Here is a 26,829-nt window from a genome sequence, read left to right on the forward strand (position 1 = left end):
CCTGGTCTGGGAAGATCCCACATGCCGCGGAGCAAAAAGCCCGTGAGCCACAACTACTGAAGCCTGCGTGCCTAGAGCCCGTGCTCCACAGCAGGAGAAGCCACCACAATGAGAAGCCCACACACCGCAACGAAGAGTAGCCCCCGCTCGCGGCAACTAGAGAAAAGCCCGCACACAGCAACGAAGACCCAAGGCAGCCAAAAATAAATAAATAAAATAAAATAGATTAAAAAAAAAAAAGAATAGACTATTTCCAAGCATTATGATATTTTCAGTCACTCTTTTTAACATACTTTTAGTTTTATTGGATCATGACAAAAGAATGTGACCTGTAAATATCTACTTCTTCAAATTTATTAAGGTTTTCTTTTTAGTTGATAACGCAATCAATTTTGATAAATCTTTCAGAAATACATGATAAAAAGCTTATTTTCTAGTAAAGGGCTAGAAAATATGTATACACACACACACATACACACATTATCCATCACATTATGTTTTTAAATTATGTGATTCAGTTCTCTAAGTTGTGCTCATTTTGTCCAATCATGTATTGAAGTTTTCCACTATAACTTTATTTTTTAAAAAGCTTTCTTTGTATATCTGCCAGTTTTTGCTTATATATTTATCTGTTATGTTGTTTGATTCATACAGAATTATGACTGTGTATTTTCTGTAGACTGTATGTTTTTCATTATGAAATTACCTCCATATCTTTAGTAATTTTACTCTAAATTCTACATTATCTCATATTAACATTGTCATGTCTACATTTTTAAAAATGTATCTAATATCTCTTTTTCTTTTCAACATTTCTTTAGTATTTTAAGTGTGTTTCTTATAGAGAGTTCACAACTAGGTTTACTTTTTAACTCAACTGGATATACTCTGCCCTTCAATAGGAGTTAGTTCATTCATATTTAGTGTAATGACATTAATTTTACTCTTCCATCATGTATGTTACCTATTACTTATTTTAGATTGTTGTTTTATATTTCTTTTTTCTTATTTTTTATTGGATTGATCAAGTTGTACTTCATTCAATTTTTCCCTTTGTTAATTTGAATGTTAAAGTTTTAAAAAATTCTTTTAATATTATTTTCCCCTTCTCTGGTCTCATAAAATGCATATACTTCTCTACTACCATTTGAAAACAAGATGCCACAACAACACTGTTTTTTCCCTACTTCTCTTCTCTTCAATGAAGTGAGACTTTTAAATAATTTTATTTTCAATTATGCCACTGATTTCTTCTACATTAGACTTTTAACTGAGAGGAATAAACATTGCAGCTGATCTCTAAGCTGAAATTTCCTGAGTCATGAATCTTTATCCTTCGTGACCTGGGAGGTAGGGCAAATGCTGAGGAGGGAGGCGGGGAGAAACTTCCAGTTAAGTTATCATTTATGTCTGGAACACTGAGGCAGTTTTCATGTACTTATCAGGCATTTGTGGGAAGCATTGCCTCCTCTGAGAGACCAGGGGCTGAGGCTGTGCTGGAGAAAACAGTTACAGGAGAATGATGGAAGGCATCATAGCTCTCAGAAATGAAGGGATGGAACATATTTTGGCAAGGGAAAAAAATGGCTTTCTTTAGCAAGTTCCTATAGAACTGAATTTTAAAGTTAATTTTCTTTCCAATATCCACTTTTGCTTCTGCTTGAATTCAAAGAAGTTCAATTGTAAAGTAAAATAATAATAACATATATGTTATCCCTTCTTCCCTCTTCCACTTTCCCTATGAATGAGTGCTTTTACTTTCCCACCCCTACCCTTCTGTACTCTTCACTAACTCTTGAGTTTTGCTAAGGTAGTTTAATACATTTAAGTTTAAAACCTTTTATTAGAATTTCCCTTATTGTACATTCCTTCTGTTTCTAGGGTTTTTGCTTAGCATTTACCTTACAATGCTCTCTCTTATCCATTTGGATTTCAATTGAATAAGCAATGTTGATTTAATGTATAAACTTTTGTTTCTTATCACTGTCCTCTCATGTCTTTGATTCCCCATCTTAGGCTTCTGTTGTGTTCTGTGACATTTATTCTTTGTTTTCGTTAGTCTTTTCTTGAGAATTATCCTCTCTGAACACTAGCATATCCTCAACTATCTTTAGTTTGTTCTGACAAGTGGGTAATTTCTTGACTGTATATAGGAGTTTCACATTGAAATTCTTTTCTCTCAATAGTCCTCAGATACTGTTCCATTGATTTTTAGCTTCTGGTGTTGCAAATGAGAAGTTCAAACCCAGTATTATGGGCTTTTTTTTCCCCTTTATGGTTGGCTTGTTCTTTTTGACAGGAAGCTTTCAATATTTTCAACTTATCTTTAGAATTCAGAAACTTCCTAGGATATATCTAAGTATATGTCTCTCCTCATGAATATGGCTAGGTACTTGGTGAACATTTCAATATAAAAATTCAGATCTTTCTTTACTCAGGGACACTTTCTTCCTCTCTTGCTTTCACTACAGCCTTATCCCTATGTATGGATTTCTCTTTCAGCTGGAACTGCTTTTGTTTCCATGTTTCGCTTCCTAGATATATATCGTCCAATTCTCTTATCTTTTCTCTGATGATTTGTATCTCATTATATTTCTTGCTTTGTGCTTTGAGATATGTTATGGGTTGAACTGTGTCCCCTGAAAAGAAACGTTGACATCTTAACCTCCAGCCCCTCTGAATGTGGCTTTATTTGGGAACGGGGTCTTTGCAGATGTAAATAAGTTATGATGAGGTGGACCCCAAATCTAATGACTGATATCCTTATTGAAAGAGAGAAATTTGGAGACATAGAGACACAAAGGTAAGAAAGCCACGTATTGATGGAGGCAGAGACTGGAGGGATGCAAGTCAAGGAATGCCAAAGACAACTAGCAACCACCAGAAACTAGGAAGAGGCAAGGAAGGATTCTTCCCAAGGGCCTTCAGAGATAACATGATCCTGCCAACACCTTGATTTCAGACTTCTAGCCTCCAGAACTGTGAGAGAATAAATTTCTGTTGTTATAAGTCCCCAATTCATTGTAATTGGTTACAGCAGCTCTAGGAAACTAATACAAGATAGTTCTTCCACTAAATGTTTCAGGTCACTAATTTTAGTCTACTTCATTTTATTTACTGAGTCACTTGATTTAAAAAATATGTTTTGATTACTGTTTTTAAATTTTAAATGGACTCCACTAGAATCTCCTGAAGTCACTTTGATATTTTATAATTCAAGGTTTTTTTCTTTAATTAATTAATTAACTTATAGCTGCCTTGAGTTTTTGTTGCTGCACACGGGCTTTCTCTAGTTGCGGTGAGCAGGGGCTACTCTTCGTTGTGGTGCACGGGCTCTAGGCTTCAGTAGTTGTGGCACACAGTCTCCGTAGTTGTGGCTCGCGGGCTCTAGAGCACAGGCTCAGTAGTTGTGGCGCACGGGCTTAGTTGCTCTGCAGCATGTGGGATCTTCCAGGACGAGGGCTCGAACCCGTGTCCCCTGAATTGGCAGGTAGATTCTTAACCACTGCGCCACCAGGGAAGTCCATAATTCAAGTTTTTAATCTGTCTTATCTAACAGCTGTTTTTCACTAAGCATTTGGTTTTGAAGTGTGACTAATTTTCATTTCTGGGTGGTAGGCTCCCTTCAGTGGTATTTTTCTTAATTGACTGACTGGAGCTCAGGTCTGATTCTGGGGTACCCTAAGTTGGCGGCAATCCTGTGGGTGGTGGCATGCAAAGTGATCTCTACCCCTGTGGCAGCTGCTGTTGGTGGAATAAAGGAAGAAGCCAATTTCCTGCTAAGGTATTTGGTGAAAGTCTCTCGGCAACTTCGTCTTCCTGTATCCGACCTCCAGCATCAGGGGCAAGGCAGGCTTGGCTCACCCATTCAGCAACTTCTTGGACTTTAGGGAGTCAGGACAGTAGGTCATGTTCATGCTGGACTAATGTTTATCTCTCCAGGGAGGTCCATAGCTTTCTGAGGCCAAGCTCTTCCCAGGGTCCTCTGCTTTTTGGTCCTTTACCTGGGAGTTTGTTCTGCTCTCCAGGTGTTTTCCCAATCAAGTGGAAGAAAACTCCACACTAGTTCTCCCTCCTGTACCCCAGCAGCATTATTGCTGTACCCACAGTATTTCAGCTGCTTTAATTCTAAATTTTGAAGTATAATGCATAGAGTCCAATGGATATATGTATGTTTAACAATAAATAACTTGCTACATCTGACATTCTAGAGTGGTTACCAGCTAAAACTTTCAACATGGAGCAAGTATAGGGAAACTGGTTGCAAAATATTACAATATGGAACATCTAACTAGAGTAGATAGGAAAATGTAAGAGTATTTATGTAAGCACTTGTTTGGTAAACTTAATATAATGCTAGTCCCTCTGTTTTATAAATAAACTTTGCCTCTGCTTTAACGTGGAAGAATTTTAATTCTACATAAATTAGGTAGCCTCTTTAGAAAAAGGCAATTTGAAAATAATCTCATGATTTTAGTAACTGTGGTCTTTATGACCTTGATATATGCTTTCCTAGAAAATAGTTTTCTAAAATATTTGTGTAAGTCATTTAAATATCTAGCACTCATGGGTAAGTTGATAGCCTAACACCCAGTGTAAATAGTTGGATTTTTTCCCATAAACTCTGATTTCCTTTCAAAAATAAATTTTCATCTTTAGTTGGATCAAGATGGCAAGTTTCCCTATGCCTTCCAACCTCCAGGAAAGAAAGACAAAATGTATTTCTGAAAAGAATAAATTATTAACAGCACTAGATAATAAAGGGATCAAAAATTCTGAGAAATACTTGAAAAATAGAAAGTAGACAAGATCAGATCTCTGGGGGAAATATAGGAAATGATAGCCCAAAGCAAGGTGCAAAGAGAAGGATGCTATGGCCATGGGGTTAGTTTCAGGGAAGCTGCAAGTTCAGAGTCAAAGGACCCAAGAAATGAAAGGAGGTCATTGGGCACATTTTAGGGTGGCCAAGTGGGCAGCTGAGGTTGGAACCCTGCCCCCTCCCTCGCTTGCACCTGCTGAGCAGAGTGTGTCTTCTGGCTGTGGGACTCTATTTTGGTTTTTTTGTTTTATTTATTTTGTTTTTGTTTTTTTTGTTTTTTTGATGGAGGGTGGAGTGGAAACTAGCTGGTGAGTGATATCTTCCTACAGGCCAAAATGGGAACTATCCCCTCTGGTATCAGCAAGGCAAGTTACTGTTTTCCTACTAGCTTTATGGCTTACCATCCCTCCAGGAAATAGCTACCCAGAAGATAAATTATGGCACACCCTTTTCAGCATCACGTCTTGTCCTTCTTCTACAACTACCAGAAGCAGGCTAATAGGTCACCAGATTGAAAGATGAGAGGAGGTTGCACTTATTCACATTTCTCATGATTCTATATGAAATTGTTTTGGCTAAACTAATATGCCTGGCCTCCTCTATGCCAAATTACCCACACACTTTTTCCATGACTTAGTCTATTGATGTCACATCTATCCAATAATTAAGAATTCCTATTTGTTTCCTGTTAACAGTATCTCTACGAAGCTTTTAAAACAGAACAAAGGGATATCAATATCAGTACAAACTGAATTCAGTGCAGCATAAAGATGTTAAGAATCGTGCTGCATTAAATAGCAGAGAGTTAACAATAGTTGGTTTTTGTCTCCTTTTAAACAAGCTTGCTCGGAGGACATACCAATCTAGATTTTCCCCAGTGTCTATAACTGCATCCAAAGGGGCATATCAGTTCTGTCTATCTATTACCCTCTCTCTATATATATGGAGGACAATGTTCTATTTCTATGCAGAGGGAAACTAATCCGAGTGAGGCATTTCAGGAGATTTAGGACTCACCGGTTAAGAAAAGGCTTAAACATCTCTGGGGGCACAGATTTTCACTAGAGTCTTGTCTGACCGACAGGTTTTGCTCTCTTCTAGGGTAATCGGCAGCCACCAAAGTGAATTAGTCATGCATGTTAAACAATTGATAGTATACCCAGTGGGGAGCCCTAAAGATCCTACTGCAATCTTATCAGTCTCAACTGGAATGAGTCCATTGACCAGAGGACAAATTTTATTTAAGACAAACTTTCTTTTCAGTTTAACTAATCCTAATTCTTGCTCTTGCCATTTGGTGAATTCCTTTTTCTGATTCAAGAGCTCTTTTTAAGATAATCACAAAAATGATAAATGTACATAATCTCCCCCCACCACCATATCAATGTGTTGGTCCACTGCAATTCTCTAGATGCTTTCCCTATCTTGTTTCCAATCCTTATCAATGATCTTTTAAAAAATAAAAATGTAGTCTGAGGAGAGTAAGGAGACTAAATGGGGAAAAGTATGAACCTTAAGAATTAACAGTACAAAGGAGGAAACAAAAAGTACTATGACTAGATTTTGCATGTTAGAGAAAAGCAATGCCCTGCAGGCTTGATAATCATCTGGTAAATGTGAAAGAAATCTAATGGTAATTTGGTAAGTTAAAAAAAAAAAAAAACGCTGCATTAAATGGTTTTTTACTTGTTGGCTCTCCAAAATCCATTTTTACTTCTCACAATACATCAACTTCCTTTTGGTTTTTTTTCCACATTGAATCAGCCTTTTTAAAATGCGCCCTGTTTTCTCTGACTTCAGGGAGGGCACTTATTCAGCCTGAAGGGACAATTCTGTGCTCTCCAGTAGAGTGGTACCTGAGGCCATGATTATTTATGCTCCTGCAGCTGTGGCCATTGCTGTAGGGAGCCATATTCCAATGTCTGCAGGATGCAAATGACTTTCAAAAGAGGGTACTTGTATTAGTTTGCCAGGGCTGCCATTAAAAAGTACCACAGACTGGGTGGCTTAAACAGTAGAAGTTTATTTCTCACAGTTCTGGAGACTAGAAGTCCAAAGTCAGGGTGTCCGCAGGGTTGGTTCCCTCTGAAGTCCTCGCTCCTTGGCTTGTAAATGACTGTCTTCTCCACGTGCCCTCACATGGTCTTCCCTCTGTTTCTGCATCCCCAATCTTCTCTTCTTAATAAGGACACCACTCATATTGGATTAGAACCTACACATATGATCTCATTTTACTTTAATTACCTCTTAAAGATTCTATCTCCAAACACAGTCACATTCTGAGGTACTGGGGTCACGAATTTCAGGGGATGGGAAAGACACAATTCAGCTCATAACAGTAGTCTTCTCCTCTCTAGTAGAGGGTGTTCAAATGGTGAGATCTGCTCCATGTTTCAAAATTTACCAGAGTCAGAGTCAAGCAGATCGTTTATCAGAGGGTGAAAAGTTTTAGAAGAGCATAGAAGTTTGCACAAACTGAAATTTGCCTCAGCATGAGCACCAAAGCAAGATGGCTTGAATAAAGTGCTGTGAGGTAGTTTTTTAAGTTCAATATTTGGACACATACTAACTCCTCACTTCTTTGTCCTTCAGGTTGATATTAATTACAAGGTTAGCAGTAGAGAACAGGGTTAGCAGGAAAAAGGACTATTTACTGTTCTTCACGTCCCCAACCTTACCCTCACTTTCCTCGTCTCTTGGGAGGTGAAGGCTACTCCATGTGGGCTCCCTCAGCTTCCCTTGTTCTCCACTCCAAGCGCTTTGTTCCTTCATCCATCCTGTGTCACTTCCCTCCTCACTCAGAGGGTACAGGCCCTTCTATCTTCCCAAGGCCAACTCCTCTACATGTGTCTTTGCTTCCGTGGTCAATCAGAACCTCCAAGACTTTTTTCCTTCAGTGACTTTTTCCTATCTCCACTGTCTCTCCCTCTCCAGGGAGAGGCCATAAGTCTCTCCTTCTCCACAGGTTACTTCTCCTGAGTTCACCAGAGTTCCAGTATTCTAAAAGCAAAACAAAACACAATTCCCTCTAATTGTGTGCTATCCCTCCTCTTTACTGCCAAAGATCTCAGAATAACTGTACACTTGAATTCATTGGTCAGTCGTCTTCCTTAGTCCTGGTTCAGAGATGGGCACTACTGACAACATCTCCTGAAGCACTTCCCTCCCTTGGTTTGTTCTGGCCCTGCCTGTCCTCGCTCTCCCCACAGCCCAGCTCTTGACCCAGTCCTCTTCTTGCCTTGTGTCCTCTCAGGAGGTGATCTCATCTGCTCCTATGGCTGCAATATAAACCTCAGTTCAAATATTTACTGGATCAATATGATTCGCCTTGACCTAAGCTCCTGACCCACACTGTCAACTGTTTCCAGAGCAGTTCCATCTGGATGGTCAACAGGCACCTCCGACACAACATGAGCAACACCAAATCGATCATTTTCCCCTAATACCCAACTCTTTTTTTTTTTAACAAGTAAACTGCAATTAAAAAAAAAAAAAAAAAAAACCAAGAGAGAAATATAAGGGAAACCTATAGATTAAGAGACTTAAGAGACATATCAACTGTGTGGATCATATGCTGAACCTGATTCAAAAAAGCTGGAAAAAGATATGGTACAATCAGGGAAATTTGTAATATTATGAACTTACGGCTAAAGTTTATGTGTGATAATGGTATTGAAGTTATGTTTTAAAACAGTCCTTATCTTTTTGAGATACACACTAAAATATTTATGGATGAAATTATGTGATGTGTGAGATTTTTCTTTGAAATCCTCTATCAGGAAAGGGACTGGGGGTTATAGATGAAATAAGATAAGGCATGAGTTGAAGCCCGTGATGGTTACACAAGGTCATGCACATAATTATCTTTACTTTGGTATTTGTTTAAAATTCCTCATCATAAAAAGGTTTTAAAAAATAAAAGATTAAAAATGAAATTAAGTTTAAAAAATCTACACCTCCTTCTCATGTCTCTAATTTTGCTGACAAACCCTTCTTCCTTCATCTTTGTCATTTTGCTATCCTTCACCTCCCCACGACCTCAAACATATAGGAAATGTATTGAGCCCTGCTTGCTTTCCCTCCAAAGCATACTTGGTTTTCTTCCTCCTCTCTCTTTTTTTTTAATCACCTGGGTGGACAGGTTCTCTTTTTTCTTTCATTTGTAATAACTTCCTGTCTCCCCAACCCTGATTTTCCTAAGAGCAGAGTTTATTCTACCAAGAATAAATATTATTTTAACCAGAATAAAATAATATTCTAATTCCACTTGTATTCCCAGACCATTCCCTAGAACAGACTTACTCTGAGAAAACAGAATAATCTCTGAGAGGGTTTGTTATCCAGAATGAAGCACAAAAGGATTTCTGACCTTGTAATTGGTGGGAGTGAGATTGGGAAGGAAGTTCAGGACTTGATTTTCCATTTGCATTGCAAACTTGAGTTACACTTTTCTAATAATTGTTCAATAGGCAGAGATAGCTGAGTGTGCTAGTTAAGAACCAGACAACCTCCCAGCTCCAGGGGTTTGGTTCCCTACTAAGTAAAGTAAGAAAATAATTGTGCTTATGCCATAGGATCATTATGAGGATTAAATGAGATAATATGTATAAAATGCTTAAAATAGACCCTGGCACATAGTAAGTGCTAATAAAGTTGGTAAAATACAACTCCTTTGGTGAGTTAGCAAATCCTTCTGTTTTGTTTTTTAATTAATTTTTATTGGAGTATAATTGCTCTACAATGGTGTGTTAGTTTCTGCTGTATAGCAAAGTGAATCAGTCACATGTATACATATATCCACTGTTTTTTCGATTTCTTTCCCATTTAGGTCACCACACAGCATGGAGTAGGGTTCCCTGTGCTGTACAGTAGGTTCTCATTAGTTATCTATTTTATACACAGTAGTGTATGTATGTCAGTCCCAATCTCCCAATCCATCCCACCCCTCCCCCCAGCAAATCCTTCTGTTAATAGAAACTGCCATACCTCATAGAGTTTCCAGATTATATTCTCTAATTTTAATGAAACTAACCTTCACAAAATGAATAAACATCTTTAAAAGATGTCTGCAAAGGAAATGAGGAATAAAGACAGACCTAATAATGTAAGTACAGGCAAACAGTAAGAAAATGGCAGATCTGATTCTTCTATTCCTAATATAAGCCCTTCATAGCCACATTGCAATGTAGAAACAACGATGATGAAATTAGATCTGACAGGAAGTCAGCCAAAGAAGAAGAAAAAGAAAGAAGTAACCAAGAATACTACTTGAAATATGAGTATATACATCCACAATTGTTAGGAATGAGCCCCTAGGTTCTGAAACACACAGAGCTCCTGTTTTGTGAGTCAACAAATGAAAGATGCATCAGAAAAGATATAGTCTCCACAGCATAGTCTCTTAGGTTGAAAAATGTTTTTTGGGAAAACTGTGTTAGTTGGAGCTGCAACTTTAACTGGAACAATTTTCAAAAGATTATTCTAGGTCAGTATTACAGGAAAAGTATTAAAGTCAGGAGTGAACAAAATGCTAAAGCATATAGCAATGTAATTAATTATATAAAGACAGGACATTGAAATATAGTATATTCCTAATATTTTATAAAAAGATGAGCAACTGATAGTGAATTTTAAATTTCAAGCAGATGTTGACTGGCTATCTCATACTTAAGAGAACTACTGGATTTAAAGACGATGGATATTTCTCTTTTCCAGAGACAAATGTGATGACTGGTGGCAGTTTGATAGTATGCTGTCCATCAAATGTTTTCAAACACATGAACATACCTAATCCGTCCTTTAAAAGTTAAAAAGAGAGAGAAAACACCAGATTTTTGAAGGAAAGTCTTTCAAAATAAATTGTACTACAGAAACAGTACTATGAAAACACATATTTGAAAATGTTCCCATTGCTATGCAATGTTTGGGGCAAAACCAATGTAATTTATCACTCTGATACATTTTTATATCTGAACAATTTAAAAACTTGGAAACAATTTTATTATTTGTTTTAAAATCTTTCAAATGAAGAGTTTCATTGGGCTTGAACCCCTTTTCAAAAAAATATTAAACTACAAAACCATCCAACTTAGTTTGCAAAAACAAGTGATAGGCACAATGGGAGATGGAAATTTACTAGTCATGTTTCAACAAGTCTTTGCTTCATTGCTGAATAGGATTAAGAGTGATTTAGTAAGTACATCCAGCCACGTACTTCTTCCATTCAGATCTAGAGTTCTTTGTTAGGTATTTTCCCAGCTAAGGCACCATTAAAACCAAGCATCAAAATAAACTGTATCAGAACTAGGACTTTAAAAACAAAGAAGCATTTCAATCACACTACTCTCACTAAAAATATTAGTATAATTTAATCACTTATAATATAATAACCTATTTTTTAAAAGGGCAATATGATACTTTGTACCACAAATACAAAGTACCTTTTAAAAAGTTTACTTGAAATAATTTTATCATTCAAAAATTTATATAGTAAATTATATTTATAATATGCATAACGAATTAGTAAAGCATGTGTGTATGTATATACATGTATGTACACACATGTGTGTATGTGTGAATGTGTGTGATTTCCAATTAATTAAAATCAAATTCTACTTCCAGCAAGATATTGTAAGGAGTTCCACAGACCCACTTCCATTTCACCAGTGAAATTGGTGAAAATTATTTAAAAAAAAAAAACCCACCATTTAAAGTCACGGGAAATGGTCTGAAGGATATACAGCAAACAAAGAATTCAAAATCTACTAAAATTTAGTAACAACAGAGGCTGTGGTATTTGAACCAATATTTACTTCCTTGCTATTCCCTCCCAGCTCAGTGAGACAAAACTCCTCTCCAGACTGGTTCAGACAATTACACAGGGCTCCCTCTCCCCACAGGTCCCAGCTAGAGGGCTGTCATCCAAGAGAATCACAATGTCAACATTTCTCATCCTGCCCCCAGCTACCTGGTGCTGAGGTTAAGTTCTGGGTGAATGTAGCTGAGAATTGGGGGCTCTCTTCTATCCATCACCCGCTGGTGTGATGCAGGCTCTACCTTGGGTACGGAATACTAAGAATGCTGGGGTCCTTGCCATGACTCATTTGTAGTCTGTAAATCCGAGGTTCCAAGCCAGGAGAGGCAAGCTGAGAAGACCTGAAGCTACTGTCACCCCGTCCACCAAGTGCTCAGCTCCTGGAATGAAGGTATCACTCAGAGAGAAAAGCAACCCTGTCTCCACCTCCAGCCCAAGCCCTGGCTCAGAGACTTTGCTCAGAGTAAGAAGCAGGCCATAAAATAGACAGCTCCAAATCTTGTCCTGAACTAACTGACTCCATTTGTAACAGATTGTAGAGAAGTTAAAGTCTAAGCATCCTCTCAAAAGCAGTGAAGGTTTGGTGAAAGAAAACTGGGAAGAAATTGATAGATGCATTGGAGATAAAAAGCTAAACTGTACATCAACTAGTTTGTCAGAGAGAGCAGACAGCTGGGAAGAGACATCTGGGAGAAGCCCTCCTGGGCTCAGTAAAAATCTCAGGCACCCACATCTGGAGCACCCCTTCAAAGAAGCCTGAATTTGATTGGATCAGAGGATGGTACAATCTATGCCCAGGGTATGTTGAAAACAATAGAGCAGTCAGCCAGCGACTAGTACTGAAAATTAACAGATAGGTGTAGTCAGGAAGAAGACAAACTAAGAAAACCCTGGCAAAACCCAGGGTGATTGTGGCCTACCCAAGCCTGCGCCCCTAACCCCCTACCTCCCATCCCCCCTGGAGCAACATCAGAGACTTCATATGGCAGGGAGGAAATAGACTTCACTAAAAAAATGCAGCCAGCCACTCAACAAAGAAACAGCAATAACAAACCCTGGTATGGGATGAGAGGGACCAGCACCCAGAGTTGCTACAATATATTTTCTAAAATGTCCAGTTTCTAACAACAAAAAATAATTATGAGACACAGAAAGGAACAGGAAAGTATGATCAATATCTTAAAAATGCACGCAAAAGTAACTACCTGTGAGAACAACCAGATCACTGGAATTAACAAAGACTTCAAAGTAGTCATTTTAAATATGTTCAAAAACTAAAGGAAATCATGATTAAAGAAATAAAGAAAGGTATGATAATGTTGCATCAAATATAAAATATTAATTGATTAAAAATTATTTTTAAAAATGAAGATTCTGGAGTTAAAAAATGAAATGAAAAATTCACTACATACAAGAAAAGAAAACTGCAGACCAATATCTCTCATGAGCGTAGACAAAATTCTTCAACAAAATATTAGCAAATCCAAAAAGGTTTAAAAAGAATTATACTCCAGGACCAAGTGGGATTCATCCCAGGTATGCAAGACTGATTAAACATTTGAAAATCAATTAATGTAATCCATCACATCAACAGACTAAAAAAAAAAAAAAAAAAATCACATGATCAAATCGATAGATGCAGAAAAAGCATTTGACAAAATCCAACACCCATTCATGATTTTAAAAAAAAGCAAAACAAAACAAACAAACAAAAAAACACCTCTAGGTAAACTAGGAATAGAGGGGAACTTTCTCAACTTGATAAAAACCTACAACTAAAATCACACTTAAGGGTGAGAAACTACAACATTTCACACTAAGATTGGGTACAAGGCAAAGATATCTCCTTTTATCACACCTTTTTATCATCACACTGGTAGTCCTTGCTAATTCAATAAGGCAAAAAAGGAAATAAAATGTATACAGATTTGGAAGGAAGACATAACTGTCTGTTCATAGATGACATGATCGTCTATGTAGAAAATCCTGAAGAATTGCCATAAAAAGCTCCTAGAATCAATAAGGAATTATTGCAAGGTTACAGGATACAAGGTTATTACACAAAAGTCAATGCCTTTCATATACACCAATGAAGAAATTGAATTTGAAATTAAAAACACAGTATGATTTACATTAGCACCCCTAAAACTGAAATCCTTAGTATGAGTCTAACAAGATATATTCAAGAGCTATATGAGAAAAACTACAAAACTGTGATGAATGAAATCAAATAAAACTAAATAAATGGAGAGATAAATGTTCATGGATAGGGAGACTCAAAATTGTCCAGTTGTCACTTCTTCAGAACTTGATCTATATATTCCATGCAATCCCAGTCAAAATCACAGCAAGTTATTTTATGAATATTGACAAACTCATTTTAAAATTTACATGGAGGGGCAAAAGACCCAGAAGAGCCAACACAGTATTGAAGGAGAAGAGCAAAGTTGGAGGACTAATGCTATCCAACTTCAAGACTGCTATGAAACTGCCTTGATTTTCATCCTCTTCAACTGAGTGAATTTTATATTCACTGTAATCTTGAAAACTAGACAGTGGGGGAAGAAAAGATCATCTAATCATTCCCAGGGGGCCCAGATAAGAAACTTTCTTCCTTTTCTCAAGTTCTTCCTTCTTTCTCTCTCTCTCTTTCTTTCTTTGATTTATTATCATTCGTAACCTTACATTTCCAATCACTGTGTTACTTTTTAATACATAGGTTTTAGCTAAGGAACATAAAACTGGTTAAAAAAAAGTGAAAAAAATCAACCTACCAAATTATAAATTTACTTATTTATAAATTAGTTTCACTGGATTTTCAAAACTGAACTGACACTAAACATCATCACCCACGTGCACAGCTGGGACCCAGACTTGTCTTTTTTTTTTTTTTTTCCTGCAGAGCCTTCTGGTAGCTTTGCTTCTGGTTGGAAATACACACTCCCTTCTTCATTTAGTCATCATTGGTTTTAATAGCTTGAAAATCAACATTTATCTAATTAACATTTACCCCCAACTTTAAGCATATGTACCTAGATCTGAATACATTCTGCTAGAAGATGAAGTATGTCTTTCTGATAGTTTTACCACTGTGATAGTGTGAGGGATGTCCAGAGACCACTAGAATCTAGAAGAAAGACAATTTTAGTAAGCCAAATGTAACTGTTTACTTGCCTCAATTTTCTTTACCGTTTTGGCTATTTTAAATGCAATATGAACTCCATACATTTTTAACACAAAAAGATTAAATGCTACTCACAATAGGAAAAAAGAAAAACATTAAAACTGGAAGAAATTGTTATCTTCTCCAAACATAATTCAATATAGCAATAAGAAGGCAAATCACATTGATATACATGGGAGTGGGGGGTCATTCAGGTTATGCTTCATGTTATATTTGGTTCCAATACATTCACATTTATTTGGCATGAGCATACCTATGGCTCTTTTCTGTGGGTTTACTGAAGTGTATTCGCTTTTCTGGTATCATTATCCTTTTCTATCTTATAAAAATTTTTTTCTGTAGCCCTTTTGGACAAATTTAGAACAGAATGTGTTCTAACTATGGTGAGTCAGGAGTGTAATCAGTGTAAAATGGGTTATCAGAATGATTTTTTTTTTTAATGTTTACAATAACCTCTTCAGTGTATTGTGATATCTTTACAAAAATGGTTAATGAGACTTTATAGTTAAATGACCCGTGGTGGGGAAAAATGCAACAACAACAACAAAAATTTGATAGTATATGAATTAGACTCAAGCTTTTCTGGGCTTCCAAAAAACTAATGGGAACTCCTGAATTATGAATTTCTTCCCTAGGCAAGTCAAGCTCTAACTTTAGGAATTTCTGTAAGAAAATTACAACCTTGCATTATTTTCAGTCTGAAGTCAAAATATTCTTCTGAATTTTGGCTTAAAAACTTAAATAATTTTCCTAAAGTCACCAGACACCAAGCTCAGGGATGTTGCACAAATTTAATGTAGACACATTTTAAGTTCTCCAAGAGTGGCAAAGATGCAAATGGGCATACAGTTAATTGAAACAGAGTCTCCAACTGTTCTAGAGATTTGGGAAAAAAAAAAAAAAAGAAAACGGTCTATGAGATGTGGCCATCAAATATACAAATGTTAGGTATTCATGCCCTACATGTGTTCTCTCTCAACCCATGTGTTTGAGTCATTTATAGTTGCTTGCTCTGACACGCAGTTCATAGTTCTAATAGTGACTCAAGGGAAATAAAACCATTTGATGATGGTCTAAAATCATTATTATGAGTTCTCATACTTTTTTTTAAAGCAGGAAAACTTTATTTTCAAACAAAATTATACATGGAATTCCCAGGGTAGAGTGTTGATTTTTAAAAATAAGAGCTTAGAGTGTAGATTTTTTTTAAAATAAGAGCTTACTTCATAAAACACAAGCAAGCAAGATAGATTCTCTAAATTAGGGGTTACCCACCAAGGCCTCAGGGCCAAATCTGGTTTATCACCCGTTTTTAATACAGCCCACAAGATAAGAATGGTTTTTACATTTTAAAGCTGTTGAAAAGTATCAAAAGAAGAATAACATTGCATGACACATGAAAAGTGTATAAGATTCCAATTTCAGTGTCCATAAATAAAGTTTTATTGAAACACAGCCATGGTTATTTGTTTACCTATTGTGTATGGCTGCTTTCACATTGCAACACAGACTTGAATACTTGTGACAAAGACATTATCATCCACAAGACAAAAATCTTTACCATCTGGCCCTTATAGAAAAAGTTTGACAACCTCTGCTGTAAGTGAGAACATTGTAGCTCACTTCCTAAAAACAGGTTTTGCAACAATTTACTTGCCTCTTACATGTGGGTATGCTATCTACTCTGCCCGTTGTAAATACCCCTGGGAACTGTTCATCACATCTACTTGAGGGCCAGTTTTGTCATTGGTAAATTGGGTAGGTGACTGCCCAGCTCTGTGCTTCACCCTGTGAAGAATCTCAAGAAAGTTAAGTTGTAACTTCTGCCCTTGAGGAGCTTTAAATCTCGCTCAGAAGAAAACAATATTCTGTTCTGCATTGAATCAAAGGAGAAACACCTCATTTCTGTGATTTCTATCAGGAAACCCTCATACTAGGCCTGTGTGTAAAGAGCAAGTCAAAGTGAAGTTTGGGGAAAATGAGGAGGGAGTTTCCATCACCACAAAGAAAAGAATTTCAAATTGAATATCGGACCTCCCTGTTCGTAAAACATTCCACCTGTTGCTTAGGCCACCCCTTTGCTCTCCTCTGCTCTTTCCATTCCTAGTTCTGCCCAGCTGTAATGCAGAGGCATCAGGTATTCCTTTTCTGCCTTACCTGCTGCTGACCCATGCCCCCAAGGTCCTATCTTTCACTCCAAGCAACTTATCAAACTTTAGTTTTTATGTTTCCTAAACAAAGATGATTCTCTTCCTAAGAGAAACTCTGATACCACCTGTTAGGATAATGCTACTTAAAAAAAAAAAAAGGCATTTCAACTGACCAGGAGAGGGAGGAAGGAAAGCATCCTTGGTGAGAGAAAAGTTTGGAGACAGGTATGGAGTGGTAGGAAACAAGCTAAACAAGAGTGGAGTTTGAATAATAGAGGTTAAAAGGAAATAAGAGACAAGCAAGGAATATATGGCCAAAGGGCTTGGCAAAGGTAAAACTTAGCAAACGAATGGAGAATCATTGTAAGTTTTTGAGCATATGAGTAGCATAATGAAATTCGCACTTACTGAATGTGGGTATTGAGGCTAGATTCAGGGGGACACACTTAAGGCCAAGTGGTCAGATAGGAGGATGTTGTAATAACCCAAGTGGAATATGGTAAGAGCCTGGCCTTCAGTAGGAGCAATGGGGATGGAGGGGGGGAAATGGCTATAAAGATTTTCTAGAGAAAAAACTGATATGACATAGCTTTAGGGAATGAGGGAGGTGGGGAAGAGAGGAGTATAAGATTTGACCCTGGATGACTTGAAGAATCGTGAAGACATTATCAAATATATTATTACCTTAAAAATAAATGTATAATTTATATCTTTCCTACTTTCATAAAAAGAAACCAGTCTTCTTATAGAAAAGGCACGTACATAGGGAAATAAAATTAAGACAGACTCTAAATTAACAGAAAAAAAGGGAACTGAGGATGATGTAATCTTCTGTCTGAGTACTAAATTCAGCTCTGAACTTCCTTGCAGCTGAGACAGGTGGCTTCACAGCTGTAACTATCTATACTATTTTCTCCAGAGACCATCACTTGCCTGGCAGTAAATTCTGGAAAAAAATCACAGTGATCTTTACTGAGTAATGTAATAGATACACTCTCAGTAGTGGTTCCTTAAAAAGATGCAAAAAAATACTCTTCATGTGGCCAAAGCATTGATCACCACTTAAGAAAATCTGTGGGCATGGTGTTGTCATAGTTCTGTGAAGGCTTTTCTAAATGAAATGAGGCTGGTATGGATCAAGTAGGGTGATAAATGAGCCGGTTCAGGACTAGGGCGTAGAGCTGGACTAAGGTGGAGTTGCAAGGCTTAGCGTATCCCTCCTTGCACCAGAGATACCCAACCCACATTCTAGAGAAAAAGGGAGATGCTAAGACTTGACTCAAGAGTCAAGGAACAAGAGGACAAGGTGAAAGTGAAGCTAGCTGGCCACAATTCTTCAAGAACCTCTGGCCATTTCTCCATCTTCTCTGGAATCTTATTGACAGAGAACAACTAGTCCATTACTTTCACAGAATCCTCACAAAGTTAACCAAAACCACCTTTCATTTCAATGGGAAGTTATCACACATGGCCCCTTCCCAACCTGTTCCTTGGCATGGTGTGGGAGGTGAAGGAATGCTGAGGGAGTGAGCTTGGCGGCATTCATATGCTCCGCCTGGAGATAGCGAGAAAGAAGCATGACCCATGTGAAATCTTAAGAAGAGGGTATTTAATAGTTACAACTTTCCTCCCTTACAGTTGTTACCATTAAAAATTTTAAAACACTTCCCTGCAAAATTTTCAGAAAAACATATAGTAAATCCTAGACTGAACACAAAATGCATGCTCTCAAATCACTCTGTCCTTCTTAACATGCTGTAATTGCTTGTTCTCTTGTCTGTCTTTCCAGCTGAATGATACGTTTCAGAGGTCAAGACCTTGTCATCCCATTCATCACTGCATCCCCGGCACCTATCATTGTGTTCAGTAAATACTTGTTGAATAATGTTGAATGAAAGTCTTCCCACATTTTTCTCCTTTAGCTATTTCTACTGTTCTTGATCCTGACCTAATTTCTTCCTAAGTAAAGGGACTGTCTCTCATTCTGACTCAAGAGTCCTGAAGCTGGGTATTTGGAGTCATAATTATTAATTGCATAGAATTTTGTCCTATTATTTTTGCATTAACAATAAGGGTATATATCAAATATTCTTTTCTCTTCAATCCCCTCTATTTCCTTCTCTGTAGTTCCTCCCAAAGTCACCAAAAAATCCTGTGTTTCGTGGAAATCCCTATTAGCTCTTTGCTTACCTTGTAAAGAAAATTAATGACATGGCATTTATTGGATGTTTACCATAAGCCAGCCTTTGTTCTAAATCCTTCATTTACAAATAAGGAAAAAGAGGCACAGAATAATTTTTAAAGGTGCCCAAGATTCAGGGCTATACATGTGCAGATTGTGCATTGCACAACTCCAGGGCCTGCCATTAGACACCCTACACTGCTATATGCAGTTTCTCTGCCAAGGTGATAGAGCCAGTAATCAGTGTAGCTATGATTCCAACCCAGGCACTGTGGCTCCAGCCCCAACCCTTAACCATTATACTAATCTAGGACTTTTTCCTTTTACATAATTCCTGTCCCCATGGACTTATTCCTAGGTATGTTGGCAATACCAACCCCTCCAAGCTCACTCTTGGTAAGTCCCTGATTCCATCCAGGTCAATTCTGTTATATTATTTGGGGACTATTCATTATCATGCATATTGATTTTATACTCTAGTTAAACAGACCTTCAAGTAAGTAGAATGGTAACTGGTAGGTCACAGGTAGAAGCTGAGGAAAGCAGAGAGAATTATTCTTTAACCTAAACCAGAACTCTGTCGGGTAAATTAGTTCCTTTCCTCATACACTTATAAAATAATTTTTTTTTATTATGCTAGCAGGATGCTTGAGGTCTCCTTTATGTTCATAACAATAAATATACATTTATATTGCACTTGTACTTGGCAGGGAAATTCTTTTATTGATATTTAAAACAAACAAAAACAACAAACTGACTTCAGCTGCTTCTGCCTTCAAATAAAGGGAGAGGAGATAGAAGGGGAAGATGGACTCTCCACATAGAAACTAGCAGCTGAGCTAAGGAAGCAAAGACTCAAAGTTGAATCCTATTAAAACTTAAAATCACCACATAAATGTTCTTCTAAGGGTGGAGACACTGGTAGGTGGTCTTGTATTCAGCAAAGTAGTTTCAAGTATTGGAATAAATCCAGGTTTGTAAACCACAGCACTACTGGCATTTTGGACTGGATAATTCCTTTTGGGGAGGGGTGCTGTCCTGTGCATTACAGGATGTTTAGCAGGATCCCTGGCCTCTACCATGAGATGCAATTTGCACTCTCCCCCCAGTTGTGACAATCAAAAATGTCTCCAGGGGGCTTCCCTGGTGGCGCAGTGGTTGAGAATCTGCCTGCCAATGCAGGGGGCACGGGTTCGAGCCCTGGTCTGGGAAGATCCCACATGCCGCAGAGCAGCTAGGCCCGTGAGCCACAACTGCTGAGCCTGCGTGTCTGGAGCCTGTGCTCCGCAACAAGAGAGGCCGCGATAGTGAGAGGCCCACGCACCACGATGAAGAGTGGCCCCCACTTGCCGCAACTAGAGAAAGCCCTCGCACAGAAACGAAGACCCAACACAGCCATAAATAAATAAATAAATAAATAAATAAATAATTAATTAATTAATTAAAAAAGAAAAAGAAAAAAATGTCTCCAGATGTTACCAAATGTCCCTCGGGGGGCAAAACTGACCCAAGTTCAAAACCACTAGGATAGACAAAGGTAGGCTCAGACATGGATAGAGACCAGAGTTAGACTGTTCCAGGCCAGTAGTTCTAACTGCATGGCCCTTCGACTTGCAGAACCAACATCACCTGGGAGCTTGTTAGAAATGCAGAATCTCAGGCCCCGCTCCAGACATATTAATCAGAATCTGTATTTTAGAACGATCTCCAGGTGATCCATGTGCACATTAAACTTGAGAAGGACTGCTTTAGTCTATGCAAGAAAAGGAAGGCACTTCTGGAGAGAATGGCATGGACATATATACACTACCAAATGTAAAATAGATAGCTAGTGGGAAGCAGCTGCATAGCACAGGGAGATCAGCTTGGTGCTTTGTGACCACCTAGAGGGGTGGGATAGGGAGGGTGGGAGGGAGATGCAAGAGGGAGGGGATATGGGGATATATATACGTATAGCTGATTGACTTTGTTATACAGCAGAAACTAACACAACATTGTAAAGCAATTATACTCCATCCAATAAAGATGTTAAAAAAAGAAAATGAAGGCTCTTCTGAAACCCTTTAGGTATTAAGGGATTCTAGACAGCTGAGAGAAGGGGAGACTGACAAGGGTCTGGAGAAAGGGGGAGGGGGAGAGCAATACAGTGTCGGGCAAAAATTTTCTAAGGCAGATGGTTAAAGACCTCCAGAAAAATAATGTTTCATTTTCAATTAAATTGTTTGCTGTGCTGTGAAACAATCCCTTGCCCCTCACATCTTATGTCCTCTATGCATCCAAACCTGCACTACTACTCTGCTATAGACAAGAGCCCTGCATTTGTATTGAAGAAAAGCTGGCTGCTCTGTATTTGTGTTGGTCTGGGGCAGACAGAAGAAGCCAGCTGCAGGAGGCAAGACACAGAGGAGAGCAAGAGCTCAAAGGAAGCAGGAACTTAAAGCAAGAGAAACACAGGCCCCCAAATCTCCAGCAACGTGGGAAGGGGCAGGGTTGCTGGTTCCACGCATGGAATGGGGTTGATAGTGATTTTCACGTTAAAGGAAGAAAACCCCATAAAGCAGGAGAGCAGGGCTGGGGACAGGCATCTGTAAATTTGCATTCAACTCTCTCTATGTTCTATGGCTTGTGTGTCAAACTTGGTTACTTACTGTTTCTAAGGAGATGTGTATTTCCAGAAATAAATCTTTTTCTGAGATTCCTCATTTCAATTAATTTGTATTTATAACTAAAATCTCCATATAATGCAAATCTTAATGTGGATATTTTAGTAACGATCTTTCTATTAACCTCAAAATAAACAAGGGAAGAAGCAGAGCAAGTGACTGACATATTTGTGCGACAGCCCACGCAATGGAATGGGTGCTGCAAATGGATAATGAGATTATATTTGGCATATTAGCTCTAAATAGATTGAAAAAAATCTGTTGGAGCAAACTTTAGCATGTCAATCAAAAATTCTAAAACGTGTATCAACTCAATTAAGACTAATTGTATTAATTAATTTGAACAATACACACAAACACACCAGGAATCAACTGTTTCAAACAGTGGCAAGTTAAAATTTATGTTGAAGAAATGTTTGTTTTTTAAACAATCTGCTAGATTTCCATTTTTAGAAAACAGTTTGGCAGTCTCTTAAAAAGTGAAACATACATTTACCATATGATCCAGCTATCCCACTCCTAAGACAACTGAAAGAATATAGCCATACCAAGACTTGTACATAAATGTTCATCACAGCTTTACTTGCAAGAACCCAAAGTTAGAAAAAACCAAATGTCCATCAACAGGTGAATGATAACCAAATCATAAACTATCTATCTAATGGAATACAACTCAGCATAAAAAGAAAAGAACTATGTATACACATTAACAGCATGGACGAATCTTAAATTATTTACACTGGGATTCCCTGGTGGCGCAGTGGTTAAGAATCCGCCTGCCAATGCAGGGGACACGGGTTTGAGCCCTGGTCCGGGAAGATCCCACATGCCGTGAAGAAACTAAGCCCGTGCACCACAGCTGCTGAGCCTGCGCTCTAGAGCCCGCGAGCAGCAACTACTGAGCCCACGGGCCTAGAGCCCACGCTTTGCAACGGGAGAAGCCCGCGCACCGCAACAGAGTGGCCCCCGCTCACCGCAACTAGAGAAAGCCCGCGCCCAGCAACGAAGACCCAACGCAGCCAAAAATAAATTAATTAATTAATTTTAAAAAAATTATTTATGCTAAGTGAAAGAACCCAGACCAAAAGAGTACATATTGTATTATTCTATTTATATAAAACTCTAGAAAATGCAAACTACTCTGTAGTGACAGAAAGCAGATCCATGGTTGCCTGGAGAGGGGGGCGTGGGAAGTGAATTACAAAGGGGCACTGAGAAAATTTTCAGGGTGATGGATATGTTCATTATCTTGGTTGTGCTGATGGTTTCACGAGAGCACACGTATGTCAAAACTCATCAAAGTGTACGCTGTAAATATATGCTATTATATGTCAATTAACCCTCAATAAAGCTGTTAGAAAACATTAGGCCAAAAACTGTTTTTAAATGATGATCAGCCAAAAATTAATCACAAAAGGAATGAGTGCTAAGTACATTTAACATTTTTCAAGCAAAAATGAGCCGCACTTTCCTACTACATAGGAATCATTCCAATTAGTCTTCAGCAGCAGTGGAGCTTGTTGTACTTTTCTTTAGCACAGTCCAATGCTCAGCACGTAGGCCACTGTAATTTTGGATGTTAAACTGCTCTCTTTGTGTCTCTCATATTAATTAAACCTGTTATTCATGTTGCGACTGATATTTGGTCCACATAAACTTTTTATCGAAATAGGCCTTGGGACAGAAGTCGATCTCTATGGTTGTGAGAAATGGGTTACTTACCCTTATTTAAATATATCATTTTGTTTACATAAAGAGCCAGTCCAAGGCATGCTGCACTCATTGCATGCTCATTTATCCAATGAGATAAACCTGTGAGAGTGCTTTGTAAATTGTAAAATACTAGAGAGCTGGAAATGGTTACTGCTACTGCTTCTGCTGCTGTTAATTAACTAGGATGGTGACTGGTGCTTATTAATTCATTTGGTCAATGTAATTAGCTAATTTAGAAGACTCGAATTCCAAAGTGAGCTGATGCATTAATAATAAAGTTCACATGAAACTGACATAGGAGTAAATGAGCTACGTGCTCCACAGGCACACTCCCAAAATGGGTGTGATCAGCACTGCTTTTTCCTTCTCTAAAAGAATTATTATATTTATACACATATACACAGGTGTGTGGCGAGGGGCAGGGGTGGACTGTGTACATATGGCAGCCCCAGGGATGATTAAGATCGTAAAGAAATGAGAAAGGTTAGGTACAGGCTAGGCATTTTTCATGTCAAATAAAACTCTGGTCAATGAGTGTCATAAAGGTTTAACATGAGGTCAAATAAACATCTCAAATAACAACCCCTCTTTTACTTTTCCGCATGTTAGAGAGTATCATCTTGAAGCAAAGGTATCTCACAATCTCCTGTTTTACAGAAGCCTCTACAGCTTCTTTTTCTGCCCCCTACATTTGACCTTCCCTGTTTCGTTTCCAACCTCCTTTCTTTAATTCCCTCTGGTCTGCTGGGCTTTTGTAGGACAAATCACAAGTTCAGTTTCTCTGCCTCATTCTCTCCCTAGGCTTTTTCTTTCCTGCAGGGATAATCTGTGTCAATCAAATCCTTACCCAACTCCTTCTTTCACATAAATTTTTTCAGAGCAATGTCACAATGGTAAGTTTTGCTGAAATCTGTAGTTTTTCTTGCTCATTTTGAGCATATCATATACACGGAGATCCTTGCATGCTTATTTATTTGCACATTCCAAAGGGTTTGAAATGAAAACATAGTTTCCTACTTCTCAACTGAAGCCTTTAAAAACCTGGAATTATCTTTGACTCAGGCCTCTCTCTTAATCCTGAGCCTGCAAATGGTCTGGGATTATCACTCTTGGGCCTGATTTCCCTTCTCAGTGCACCATATAATGGATTTTTAAAAACACAACCACAAGAGTACTGATTTAATTAGTAGAAGCCTATAGACTCAAATTTGTAAACAATGTAATATGATGATATAAATATTGGTTTGCATTTCGAATAATGTGAATATTGGTGTGGAGCAAAGAGTAAATGACTGCGTCATCTGGTAGTAATTGGTAAGAGCCACAATACCCCATCAGCCTCATAAAAAGAAGATTCCTTTCCCATGAACTTGTTTGGATTAGCAAGGTCTCTCTGGCCAACCATGGACACTGCCTTCTCTGCTGGGGCCTGATGACAGAAGGAACTATAAGCCAGGGTCCCAGGGGACCGACAGGATGCTGAGGCCTGACTCTATTAGAGCAGACTGAATACCACTCAGCTGGAGAGATTGCAGGATGCACCTTTTACTGGGAAACCCTCCCACCCACAGGAGAAAGGATCAAAACTTATATTTTTAATGTAACATATATGATATGACTGCTCTTTGCTGCAAGGCACAGACAAAAGATAAACATCCAAAGTGACAGTCCACGTCCACCATCAATACAATCCACAAACCAATCCAAGTCTATCTGATTTTCCATCAAAATATTTATTTCATTAATTTGCATTACTGGTATCCAGCCTGGGTTTTTTCACGTGCAGACTACATAGCTGACATATCTTGAAGGCCTGAGATGGGACAGACACTTTATATGCATTATTATTGTTATTATTAATTATTATTAATACTCACATTTACATTATAACTCAATAGTAAAGCTTTTACAAATGACGAATGGAAGAAAGCTATTGCTTTTGTCTGCCTGACACCCCTTTCTTCCCCTCATAGTCTTTTGGGGCATTATCTCCCACCCCCCCAATGGTGCCAATGACAGTGCACTTTATCCCTCCTCCCAGGCATGTTTAGGTCAACCATGGCACCATAATGATGGTCCAGGGATGAGCTAATGACAATTAGACAACAGCAACAATGATAGCTTTATGCTGGCAACTATTCCAAATATTTTAAATATTTTAAGGCATTTAATTCTCACAACAACCTTATGACGTAGGTCCTAGTACTTCTCCCATTTATCAGATAAGGAGACAGAAGCACAGAGAGAACTTGCCTAAGGTTGGAAGCTAGTCTTATCTCAAAACTTAAGAACTGTAGCTATGGAAAGAGTCCTTTTCTCTTGGTGAAGGAGCTAAGAAGAGCTACAGTTACCAGTAGCCACACCCCTTACTTCACAGTGAAATCTGCTCACACCCCTTCCCCAGAGAGGAAGAGAGAATCCGGGCAGCTTTAAATCTCTAGTTTCATTTCTTGAGTCCCCCCCAGTTGCCTTGGTTTGTGTTTCCCAAAGCTTGGTTGTTCAGCTTTCCCTCAGATTTGGGAGTCAGTCCAGTTTACTGTCCAACACTTTTTTTTTTTTAACATAGATTGAAGTGAGATTCAGTCACTTGCCAGCAAAAGAGTACTGATTAACACAAGGAAAAGGAGGTTTAGAGAGGCTAGATGGTAGAGCTGGGAGTACAGCCAGGCTCTTCTGATTTGAAAGCCCCTGTCCCGTCCACATGATCAATCCTCAGCTGGCCTGCCCTTCACAGAATCTCACCACTGCAGTTCCTTCCACTCACAACTGCACAGTTAGCTTTTCTTAAACAATGCTTTCATCACTTTTCAGTTTCTCTAACAGCTTTCCACATTTCCTGATGCATCAAATCCACACCCGTCTGCCTAGTTTTTGATGTTATCCAAATCAGACGTCACTTAAATTTGGACGTTCCCCACCATCCACCACCCTTCAAGAACCCAGCCCAAACCAGGTTGTTCACACTTCTGTGATTTCTTTACTCAAGTTCTTTCAAATGACTAAAATTAAACTCACTCAAGACTGAGTGAGTCTTGCCCCTTTCCGGGAATCCTGACTATTTAATCATTATTAATTTATTTAACCAAGAGCGTTGGAACTATTTTGTCTAATAGAAGGTTAGCTTAACAAGGCAAGTGGGACCAGTAAGTATATTTATCTTCATATCTATATATACTTTTATTCCATCTGTTAGATATTTCATGAAAGTATTACTAATTGGAAGTGTAAAATAGGAGTTGTTAAAAAAAAAAAGAAAAAGAAACCAAATTGTAGAACTGATTCCATTTTAAGTAAAAGTGAAGTT

The sequence above is a fragment of the Balaenoptera ricei genome, chromosome 9 (genome assembly GCF_028023285.1).
Source record: "Balaenoptera ricei isolate mBalRic1 chromosome 9, mBalRic1.hap2, whole genome shotgun sequence".
Lineage (NCBI taxonomy): Eukaryota > Metazoa > Chordata > Mammalia > Artiodactyla > Balaenopteridae > Balaenoptera > Balaenoptera ricei.